Source organism: Urocitellus parryii, chromosome X (genome assembly GCF_045843805.1).
Source record: "Urocitellus parryii isolate mUroPar1 chromosome X, mUroPar1.hap1, whole genome shotgun sequence".
NCBI lineage: Eukaryota > Metazoa > Chordata > Mammalia > Rodentia > Sciuridae > Urocitellus > Urocitellus parryii.
In genome coordinates, this window is record NC_135547.1 from 80,217,519 (window position 1) to 80,229,674 (window position 12,156).

The 12,156-nt window shown below is 36.5% G+C and overlaps 1 pseudogene; it reads left to right on the top strand.

The window, feature by feature from the left end:
- Positions 1-5,867: 5,867 nt before the first annotated feature.
- LOC113194483 (ribosome biogenesis protein NSA2 homolog pseudogene) overlaps positions 5,868-12,156 on the top strand; it is a 37,077-nt pseudogene continuing 30,788 nt past the window's right edge.

The following is a 12,156-nucleotide window of genomic DNA, read 5'->3' on the forward strand; positions in this document are numbered from 1 at the left end:
TTCACCAAAATTTTACTTGTCTGAGTTCTTTAAGAACTCATCTTAATGTCACCTAGTTACTCTATATCATATAACCTCAGTTTCTTTTACCTTAACATTGATCATTATATCTAACATTTTCTTCTTTATTAGTTTCCTTCCTGCCAAACTAGAGTGTAAGCTCTACAAGAATAAGGACATTGTTGATTTTGCTTAAATCTGTATTCCCTACCACTAGAATAGTGCTTAAAAGTTGATATGCTCCATGAAGGTAGAATTTTTTTATATTCATAATTGTATCTCCATGTCCTATAATAGTTCTTGGCATGAAATAAGTACTCAATAACTATTCACAAGTGAATAGGAAAATCCTATACCTAATTGTTAGATGGATCCCTGTCTAGTCTAAGACAAACCAAGTTTTCATTCAGATCAACCATTTGTCTTGAGTACAACAACACAAAAAATGTGGGCATTTAAATGTTCATATGGGTTAAAAAAGAAAGCAATTCCCTGGGCTTCATTCATTCTGTGCCTTTATCATCAATGCTCTTCTGATTAGAAACTAGGACCTATGTCCTAGTCTCTTTCTAGAAGTTCTGGAATCAAGCCTTCACATTGAGCTATCACTCCAACCATGGACACTATTGTTGACCATTTCAGAAGAACTTGTCCATGTTTTCCCTGGAAGTACTAATTCCTAAAGGATGTACTCAATACAAATGAGGATACTACTTCCATCAGCACTCTTATGAATTTGCCAATGATATGAATGCTCATTCCATTTCTGGATAAGTGGAGGACTAAATACTCTTTCCCTACCTTCATCTCCTTCTAAAACCCCAATTAAACAATGGTATGGGATTTTTTTAGTAAGTCAGGTTTTAAGAACTCCAAATGAAGAATTTGAGTCATCCACAAAGAAATATCATGTATTGACATTGGGGATTTCTCAACTACATAGCTTAAGTTAGAATATTCAATGGTGAAGCCCATAGATTTCAAACCCCAACCACCTAAACAAAGCTTCCAACAATTTCTTTTAATGTTTCTCTCTTAAATATGTGCAGAAATCCATAGAGCACTAGATATTTAAGAAAATCCTGTAATAAATATGCAAGGGATAAGACAAACATGAACATCCAACTTTTCCTATTGTTGATTTAGGAAGCATATGAAATATAGGGAGACAAAAACATCAATAATACCACAATAAATATTCTCAAAGAAATATGAGGTTTGAGGGCTGGGGTTGTAGCTCAGTGGTAGAGGGCTCACCCAGCATGTTCAGGGCACTGGGTTCTATCCTCAGTACCACATAAAAATAAAATAAAGGTATTGTATCTAACTAAAACAAAATATTTTTAAAAAACTTTTTTTAAAACTTTTTTTTTTAAAGAGAGAGTGAGAGAGGAGAGAGAGAGAGAGAGAATTTTTTTAATATTTATTTTTTAGTTCTCGGCAGACACAACATCTTTGTTGGTATGTGGTGCTGAGGATCGAACCCGGGTCGCACGCATGCCAGGCGAGCGCGCTACCACTTGAGCCACATCCCCAGCCCTAAAAAACTTTTAAAAAGAGAAATGTTAGGGTTTTTTTTAATCCAGCAACCAAGAACTGGAAGCTACTAAAAAAGAAATATTAGGAAATTTTAAATTACTCTTAGAAATTAAAACTAAGAGAAAATAATAGAAATTCCCACAGAACAGCTGAATGATAAAATTCAGGAAATCATTCAGCTACTAAGAGCAAAGAAAGAGATAGAAAATAGAACAGAAAAATGAAAGAAAATCAGAATTGTCCCAGAATTACAACATCCATTTTGGGAAAAGAAAAGAGAGAAAAAAGGGAGAATTAAATCCTCACTGAAATAGGTTTTTTTTTTTAATTCCCAGAAGTAATAAATATGAGTTTGTGGGCTGAAAGGGATATGAGTGACCAGCACAAATAGGTAAAAATAGACCCAAATAAGGTATATCACCATGAATCTTCATAATATTGAATACAAAGAGAAGATCCCATGAACTTCTAGACAGAAGTTCATGGACTTGTCAATAATGACCCCCTGGAAGCTAAGAAAAAAAATTAGAAATATGCCCTAAAATTATTTCCAACTTAAAACTCTATCACTAGACAAAGAGTCAACTGAGTATGAGGGCAGACTAAAACTTTTTTTTTTCAGAAACTAACAAAAAGTACATAAATATATACTTTCTATGTCCCCTTTCTCAACAAACCACTGAAGGATGAACGCAATCAAAACTAGAAAGAAAATACAGGATTCAAAAAACAGAGGAATTAATAAAAGATAGAGTATGCATAATACTCAAGATGGTAGTAAACAGAAATCACAATACAAGAGATAAACATCAGGCTCAGGAAAAACTTCTCCATACTGAAGCAAGATAGAACTCTAGAGGAGAGACTTGTTCAAGGAGGCAACATTATTATGGTTCTGAATATATTTAAAGGAGATTTATACAACTGAGGGCGAGTGGAGATAAACTGGGAAACTAAGTAAACAAAACAAAACAGAGAAAAATGGGCTGGGGATGTGACTAAGTGGTACAGCACTTGCCTGGCATGCATGAGCTCAGGGGTCTGATCCCTAGCACCATGAGAAAAAAAGACTAAATGTTTCATGTGCTTGAAAATAAAATTTTAAGGAGCTTAAAGAGTTAAAAAATAAAGCGTATTAAAAATCAATTCCCTGGTTTTCCATTTTATATCCCCAAAAGACAATAATTTCTACCTTTTAAAATCAAATTCCTAGGTATTTATGTCTGGATATTTAAAGAATATTCTATATTGCTACTTCTTGATTTTTTTTCAATTTTAGCCATTGTCTTTTTGACTTCCTGCTATAGAAAGTGAGACTTATACCCCTTTTTCACCCCATATATGTATATCTCAAGCTCATCTGTACATTTGCAGTCCTTCGTTCTACTAATATTCAATGAGTACCTAATTATGACCAAGTAAACTTATTCATATGTGCCATGATTATACTCTGAATACTTTTTCCATGTAAATTTTTGTTTTTATCATTTATAATTATAAACTAAATTTAAATATGATATGACCCCTGTGGCTGAGACTCTGTAAAAGTATTTAAAATCCAGTCATTGAAGAAATTCAGTGGTCAAATCTATAGCAGGGGTTTATTCTTCTACTACCCCCATCAATGCTCAAGCACCCTAATAGAAACTATAACTATTAGATAGCAAAACCCATCATATTCCTTTAATCCCTGACATACAAGAAAAGTTCCAAGTAGCTATAATATAACTCAAGATGGGCTTCTTGGTAGACATAAATCTAGTTTGAATTTAAAAGTACAATGAGTAAATAAGCTTTCTCATTGAGATTTCAGACCTCATGAATACAAACTATTAAGACTGAGTAATATGCATTCAATTTTCTAATAATGAGTGGCATTTTCCTATATCTTCATTACCCACCTGGCTGATATCTAGGTATTTATTAATTTATTAGATGCAACTCAGCCAAACTCACATATCCACCACATTCACATACATTTATTGAGTGCCTATTCTGTGCTTGGAGCAAAATAGGAAGTAAAAGTACAAAGATAGTGATGCAATGTACAGAAGAGAGTTGCAAACACAAGGAAAAAACAGAGATAACAATCAAAGGATACAAACTTCTGCTATAACATGAATAAGTACTGAGGATCTAATGTATAGATGGTAGATCTAGTTAATAGTTGTATACCTGAAATCTGCAAAAACAGGAGATCTTAAGGGTTCTTACCACAAGTAAATAGTACCTTTGAGGTAATACATGTGTTAATCAGCTTGATTGTGGTAATCATTTTAGGATCCATGTATATCAAATCATCATATTGTATACCTTAAATATAAACCATTTTTGTCAATTGTATACTTCAATAAAGCTAGAAGACAATTACAAGAAAAAAAGTGTAATTAGTTGTGCCAGATAGCTTCCATTTGTGTTTCCACCTCTTTACCCTTTACCATAATCCATCATGCTCTGAACTCTGGAAGGCTGACCTACACAGAGGTACCAATGGCCTCTCTTGCCCTCTATCTTTTGAACATGCTTAGTGAATGTGGGAAAATGGCAAGAGTCTTAAGGGCAAGAGAGATGAACTCAGGAAATTTATTTCCCTGGATCCCTTAATTCAGGGTAGCCACTGGCTGGCTACATCTCTCAACCAAAGGTCTTGGCTTATATTAGTCAGATTTATGTTGCTGTGACCAAAATTACCTGACAAAAATTTCTGAGAGGAGGAAAAGTTTATTTTGGCTCATGGTTTCAGAGGTTCCATTCATGGTCAATTTATTCCATCCCTCTAGGTCTAAACTAATGCAGAACATAATGGCAGAGGATAGCTGCCAAGCTCATTATAGGTGGGAAGTGGGTTAGAGGGGAGAATGTGTGTTTAAGAGGTTGCAAGGAAGATGGCATACTACCAGTGACCCACCTCCTCCAGCCACACCTCCACCTGTCTATAGTTATCAGTCCACACAAACTAGGATGAACTGACTAGGTTACAGCTCTCATAATCTAACTTCTGAACCTTCCTGCATTAAAACAGAAGCTTTTGAAGACACCTCATATCCAAAGTACAACATGTCTCCTATCAGTCAATTCTATTCACATATCCTTCTTGGTATCCCTTTCAGGAACAGTGATAGCAATACACCCAATTGCTATTAGATCTGTGGTACTATACTATCTATCTTTGTGGATTTTCTAATTCTTACTCATATCTTTGTACATAGTGCTGATAATAAACTCTTTAAATATCTGATATGTCTTATCAGTTTCCTGCAAGGACTCTGATAAGCTGAGATCAGTAAAGGCTCAGAGGAGGGAACTATTTAAGCATTTAAGAACTCTACATAGAGGAATGCTTAAATAGAGTCTTAATAAATGAATAAGTATTTTCCAGAAAGACTGAAAAATGAGAGAACAAACTAGGTGTGCAAATCCAGGTAAGTAAAATAATAAAGGCATAACAGAGTTTGGCATCGGACATAGTTGGCGAATTATAAGGTCTTCAGTGTGATTAAAGCTTACAGTTTGAGGGCAGGGATTGTAATAAGATAAAGTAGAACAAGATGATTTTTGCCATGTCTTCTATGTATGAACAATCAACCATATACTGATATACTTGGTTTGCAGGGAGTATATACAACACAAAGTCCTCCTTGGTCAAATATATATGCCCTAATACTGTTAGCTGGGACTTTGGCCTCATGTATCCATATATTCCCTAATCCAATGAGCTGGGATAAATCTACCAAAAAAAAAAAAAAACCTCAAGAGAACTTAGGTTCTTCAGAGCACCTGAAACCTGTCTTATAGAGATTGAGAATGAAATAAAATCATAAAGTGCTCATGTTTCATACATATTTGGGGACATGATTTCTCTGTGAGAATAAAGAATCAATATGAAAATGGGATAAGATTTGACTTATTGAATTTTAAAGTGTCAAAAGGATGTGAGAAAGATGGCAAAATAGTAGTTTTCTACCATCATCTCCATACAGAAATATCAATTTTGACAACCACTCACAGACAAGAGTACCCATGTGGAAGTCTGGGAATCTAGTGAGGAAATTTCAGCATACCTGAGCATCGATACATTGAATAGGACAAGAAAAACAATTTCATTTTATCAAGGAGGTACACTTCAGTGCCAAGAGAGAATTCCATGGACCACAATATCTCCCACAGGGGAAAGAGAGAGCACAGTTGAAAGAACGACTGGACAAGGCTCATTAAATGGGAGAAGTACCCTTTTATTGAGGAACAGCTTTGCACATTTATAGAGCCGGGGGCGGTTCAACAGAGCAGGGTATTGACACAGGGCGTTTTCTGATTGGTGGGTAAGGATCATGAGGGTCAGCAGGCTCACCATTGGGCAGCTCTTCCTGCTGCTGTCTCAGGGCATGGGGAAGTTAGTACCGGAAGAGAAGTGCGGTCGGCGCCATCTTTGGAGCCGGGGCGACTCCCAACAATGGTGAGTGATAGTTTGGTTTCACAGCCATGTTGGATGCTGCCCACCACATTACTGCCCCACCCAAAATACTCAGGGTATCAGCACAGCTTAGCAGTTGGGAGATGCCAGGATCAGGAAAGACAAATGTGGAATCAAAGCAACCAGGGCTCAGAACTCAACAATGGGTCACAAATTCTGCTAATTATTTTGTGAACTTCATCAGGAAACCTGACCACTAGCTGCTTGGAATGCCTTACCTATTCATCCCCCTCAACTGACTGGTGGGTACCCACATTGTTCCCTACACCTCACCTCTGCCCTATGGGCAGTTCCCTGCACCTTACCCCAATGACAGTAAGTATGAGGCTCTGAAGAATGCTCACAGATATAAACACCCAGCCCAACTCTACAGGATTGTGAGCAGGCACACAAATTTAAGCATTTAGGTGAACTACTCTAGAGAAAACAAATGATAATTTCTCAGCACGTGGCTTGCTTTGAGAAATAGATAGAATGCACCTAATTTTAAGAATTCCCTAGCCAGGATGAAACAAGAGGTATGGATCAGGCATGTATGGGGAGCTAAAGCATCCCAATCAGGTTCACTGGGAAAGCCATTTGGCTCCCAAAATCAGTCAGTAAAAACTGGCATTGGTGCTGCTTCTTCAAATGTGAATAAAGTGATATAATACTTTAATAAACACAAAAATATTTAGAAACCATGATACCACCAAAATAATATAATAATATTCTAATTGACAACCCCTAAAGAAACAGAGTTCTACAAATTTCATGACTTTTTTTTTTCAAATAATTGGTTTAAGAACACTAAAATAAATAAATAAGTAAAACATGGACAACTCAACAAATTCGGGGAAACAATACATGAACAAAATAAGAAGATTAACAAGAGAAATCATTTTAAGAAACAGATTCTGGAGCTGAAAAACATAATGAATGAAATAAAATTCAAAATTGAGTAAAAACAGCACAGTTAGTTAAGTAGAAGAAAGAATCTATAAACTTGAAACAGGTCTTTTGGTGTTTTGATCCATGTTTCACAGTATAGACAATGGTTAAGTATACAGAGAAACAAGAATAGAATGTGTGTGTGGAGGGAGAGGGAGAGAGGGAGAGAGAGAGAGAGAGAGAGAGAGAGAGAGAGAGAGAGAGAGAGACAGACAGACAGACAGACAGACCAACCAATGAGCAATCCATTCTATCTTCCCTATAGCCCAGACCAGTGTTTCTCAATGTGGGTTCCCAGCACCAACAGAATCAGCTTCACACCAGAACTTGAGAGGTGTAAATTCCCAGGCTTTCTCAGACCTACTAAATCAGAAACTCTCGAATTGGCAACTGGAAATCTGTGTTTTAACAAACCTTCTAGGTGATTCTTGAGTGATGCACACTCAAGTGTGAAAACCGCTGGCCCAGGTAAATAGAGGATTTAAAGTTCAAGTATGGTCCAGCTCAGTTCAACAGAGTACAACAAAAAAATCATGATTTATACAGAAGCAAAGCACTAGTTATAAAGTGTGTGTTTGCCTCCAGTGTCCCTGTATATACTCCACAGGATGTTACAGGATGAATTCAAAGTCTAAGAAGTCCCAACCTTGGCCACTTTGATTAATGGGATTGCTGAACAGTGTAGGCCTCGCTGAAATGGTAACTTTCTAGAGCACTAATATACAGGATTGTATGATTTTTTTTAAGAGCATGCAGCTCTGGTTCCAGATTATTCCAATGATCCCTCGAAGACAAGTAAGCCATTCAGGTTCTAAAGGAAACCTCCAGATGTTTTAAATGTACACTCTACATCTTGGATGGAAAAATATCTCTCCAAGCACACCGTTATAATCTGAATGCATGTGTTCTCAGTCTTCCTTTCATCATATTTACATAATATATTCCATTTTCCAGTGTAACATTGTCAAAGAAGGATTTAGGATATGTAAGAACAGCAGGCACAAAATATTATTTTCTGGGGATTGCAAATAAAATTGTCAACAAAGAATATCAGGCAATATTTTGTCCATTGTTCCTAGAGTGGGGAACCTTTGCCTCACTAACATGAGCAGAAATATGCCCACTGTCACCTATCCCACTTGACTTTTGGTACTCAATGCCAGGCTGCCAAAGTAAAACAACCTCAGCAAGGCTACCCAAAGGAATACAAGAGTTATGACACCATGGAAATTCAAGGGCCTTTCTTTGTAAAAATAAATAAGACCCCCTCAATTGTACTGCAACATTCTGGAGAAGGAAATAAGGAACTTTTTCACTAATAATGACAAATAAAGGATTTCAATGATGCATGTAGTTCTCAGGTTGGAAATTGAATATATATATATATATATATATATATATATATATATATATATATATATATTTTAAATCTAGAAACTTTACTCTTCTTTAAAAGGTCAGATTGAATTTTGATTTAATTCTTCTGCTTCAAAAAATAGATAAGCAAAATGAGACCTCTTTGATTTGCAAATGCATATGTTACAGTTTCACTACCATGACATGTTTATTAAATAAAATTTTATGTTCCCGGTCCCTAGAATGAAAAATGAATGACTTGCATACTTTAGATTTTTTTTGCTCTTAAAAAGTAAAAACTAAGCTAGACACAGTGGCACATGTCTATAATCCCAGCAGCTTGGGAGGCTAAGGCAGGAGGATCACAAGTTCAAGGCCAGCCTCAGCAATTTAGCCAGGCCCTAAGCAATTTAGTAAGACCCTGTCTCAAAGTGGAAAAAAAAGACTGAGGACATAGCTCAGTGCTAGAGTACCTCTGTGTTCAATCCCTAGCACTAAATAAGTATGTTAAATAATTAATAAAATAAAAATTAAATTTCCTTTTCATGAATATTGATTTTTTAAATATTTTTTAAGTTGTAGATGTACTATACCTTTATTTATTTAATTACTTTTATTTGGAGCTGAGCACCAAACCCAGTGCCTCACATGTGCTAGGCAAGTGCTCTACCACTGAGCTATACCCCCAGCCCATGAATATTGATTTTTATAGATTTTTTTTTGTTCTGCATCTCTTTCTTCATGGCAACAATATTTGACAGACAAATATTTCTCCACCTCTGCTCTAAATGGACCAAAGCCCACAGAGTGTGTTTGCTTACAATCTGTAACAAGCAAAAATGAAGTCAGAGGAAAATGTATGGAGAAAAAACAAGTAAGCATCTCATTCTTATGTTTGGTTGAGAAAATACTACAGGACACATTGTATAGTAGGAAGACTATGGCACCAAGAGTTAGGTGACATGCGTTCCAGTCCCAGTTCTATCACTAATTAGCTGTATCACCTGATAAAGGGTACTCCTTTCCTGCTTATATGCCTTACTTTTCTCATCTTCAAAAAGGACATGGAGGTGGGCAGAGAATGGAAGAAAAAGCAAGACGAGGAGAGATTGGACTAGGTGATCTCTCAGGTCAAGCTCTAATGTTATTTGAGATCCCAGATGTTAATGAAGCAGAAGAAAAAGAAAGTTTAGCTTAAATATGCCAGGAGCACTCCAGAAAAAGAAGAAAGAACTCACAGCCCAGCTTGGTGCATTAGCAAGTCCAAAGTAACATCCTAAAACCTTACTGCTATCCATTTTCATAAAGTAATCAGACTTCAACATGCCACCCAGTTAACCTTGGCAAAGTCAAGGAGAATTTAGCAGTGACATTTTCCAAGCCCTATTACCTGTGTGTTTTCTATTGAATATTTCACTGCCAAATCCAACAGGAATTGCCTCTAATACAACAACATGGGCTGGCCAGGATTTCTCAAAGGGAATTAGCACATTATCTCCTTTGCAGTCAATCTGCCAAGATTCCTCTCTCAACTCTGTAGTTCAACAGTTCCTGTGTCAGTCCCTGCCCAGAACTGGGTGGCCCACGTGCCAGTCAACGTGACCTATTTACTTGCCCTGCCCTCCTTCTCAATCAGAGATCATAAATCTTTTAAATTCCTGGATAAAGAGATCAACGTGCAGTTTGAATGAAAGTGGTTCCACCCTTTGCTACCACAGAAACAGGTGGGCAGAAAGAAAACTTTCATATATAAAAATTTAGTTGGGGGTTGAGAGACAAGCAGTATTGGAGTCAAGGAAAGGACATAGACCCTTACATTCCTGGACTAACTCTCCTTCTGGTTTGGCTCTCAGTCTCATACTCTAGGGGCATATCAAATGTGTGGTCCTGGTAGTTAGGATTCTGAATTGTGTATATGTATGTAAACATGGTATGGGCATCAGGGGAGGGAATGAGCAAGCCTTTAAGGTGTGCATGCAGCCAAAATTCATCCTCTAAGTCTCAAATAAAACTGTTTCCAAGATGAAGTCAAGGAGATGAGCCTGGAATGCAGATGGAATAGAGACTAACTTTTCAAGGAGGCTTCACGTGGACTGAGCAGAGCCAAGAAGATGACAAGCAGTTTAGTCACAGAAGACCATAGAAGTAAGCACAGGGATCTGGAAATGACATGATTGGCTAGAAAGTTATAGATTAGAAAGTATCCAGAAAAAGGAAAAAAAATGCTTACAAAATAGAATCAGGTCCCTAGTTCTGAATGAGATGGAGCAAATGCACTCTTCTATATTATACCCACTAATATAACTAAAATCTCTGAAAACTATACATAAAAAAAAGCATGAGAAGATTCTGAAAGGTAGAAAGAGGACTGGCCAGAGATTGTGGGCTTTGAGAACTGCCACAGTCATAAATTCCTTGAATATTCTTTATGCCTCATATACCCTATATTAGATATTGGGGAAGTCAACCTAGAAATACCTATGGGTGCAAACAAACTAACTAAAAAAAAAAAAAAAAAAAAAAGAGCCTGCACTTTCTAACCAAAAGCTCGAATAAGGGTAATCTAGCAAAACAGAAACCTTTTATAAAATAGCTGCTCTCCTCCTGCCAAATACCACAGGGAAAAACACTGACCCAAACCCTACTCCAGTCATCAAAAGCATAGTGGGGAACTTGGATTTTCACTTTTGCCCCCATTTAAAATAAGGCACACCATCTTTTTACCAGATGATGGCAGACAAGGCCAAGTATGAACTGAGGACTTGTATCCTTGACCATTAGTAAATAATATGCCTCAGTAATATCACTGGAGACCACCTGGGAACAGCAACGAATTGATCACCCACCTTCTACCCAAGGTAGTATCATCAGAGATTTAGTGGAGAGCTTAAATTTCTATACCTATCTAGAATCAATGAGGTACTACTTTCCATTGTGATTTCATTAGAGGCTTAGTGGGGAATGTGTGTTTCTACCCTCACAGTGCAATAAGGAGCAACAGCATTCCCTTACCCTGTCAGCAAGCCTGCTAAAACACAAGATTTAAATAAGATACAGAGTACACAACATAATACACAAAATGTCATGATATGATACAAAACCACTGTTCAGAACAGAGAAGTATCAGCTTGAAAGAGAAAAGATGATCAAAAAAACCAACACCAAGATAATAAAATGTTAAAAATAGCTAGCTTAATAAACATGCTTCAATGTACATTACAAATGTGCTTAAAACAAATGAAAAAACTACACTCACTACACTCAACAACAGAATACACACCCTTTTAAAATGCCTCTAGAGTATATACCAAGACAGATCAAATTCTGGGTCAAAACAAATATCAATGATTCAAAAGAACTGAAATCAGGGCTAGGGTCGTGGCTCAGTGGCAGAGCACTTGCCTAGCATGTGTGAGGCACTGGGTTCGATTCTCAGCACCACATAAAAATAAATAAAAAATAAAGGCCCAGTAATAACTAAAAAAATACTTGAAAAAAAAGAACTGAAATCATAGTGTGTTCTCTGACTACAACAGAATCATCAGGCAATCAATAACAGAAAGGCAACAGGAAATTTTCTAAAACCTTGGAAACTAAACACACTTTTAAATAATTGTCAGGCCAAGTAATATAACTAAAGATCAATCAAATAAAGGCTAAGAGAGAAGTCTGAATAACTAAATCTTGCGTTAGAAAAGAAGAAAAGTCTCAATACTATAAGCACCCCATTTTAGGAAATTAGAAAAATAGACAAAATAAATCCAAAACAATATGAATAAAGTAGTGAAATAATCAGGATAAGAGAAAAATCAATGAAACTGAAACAAAAAAATTTTAATCAATGAAGCAAAAGGGTTGAA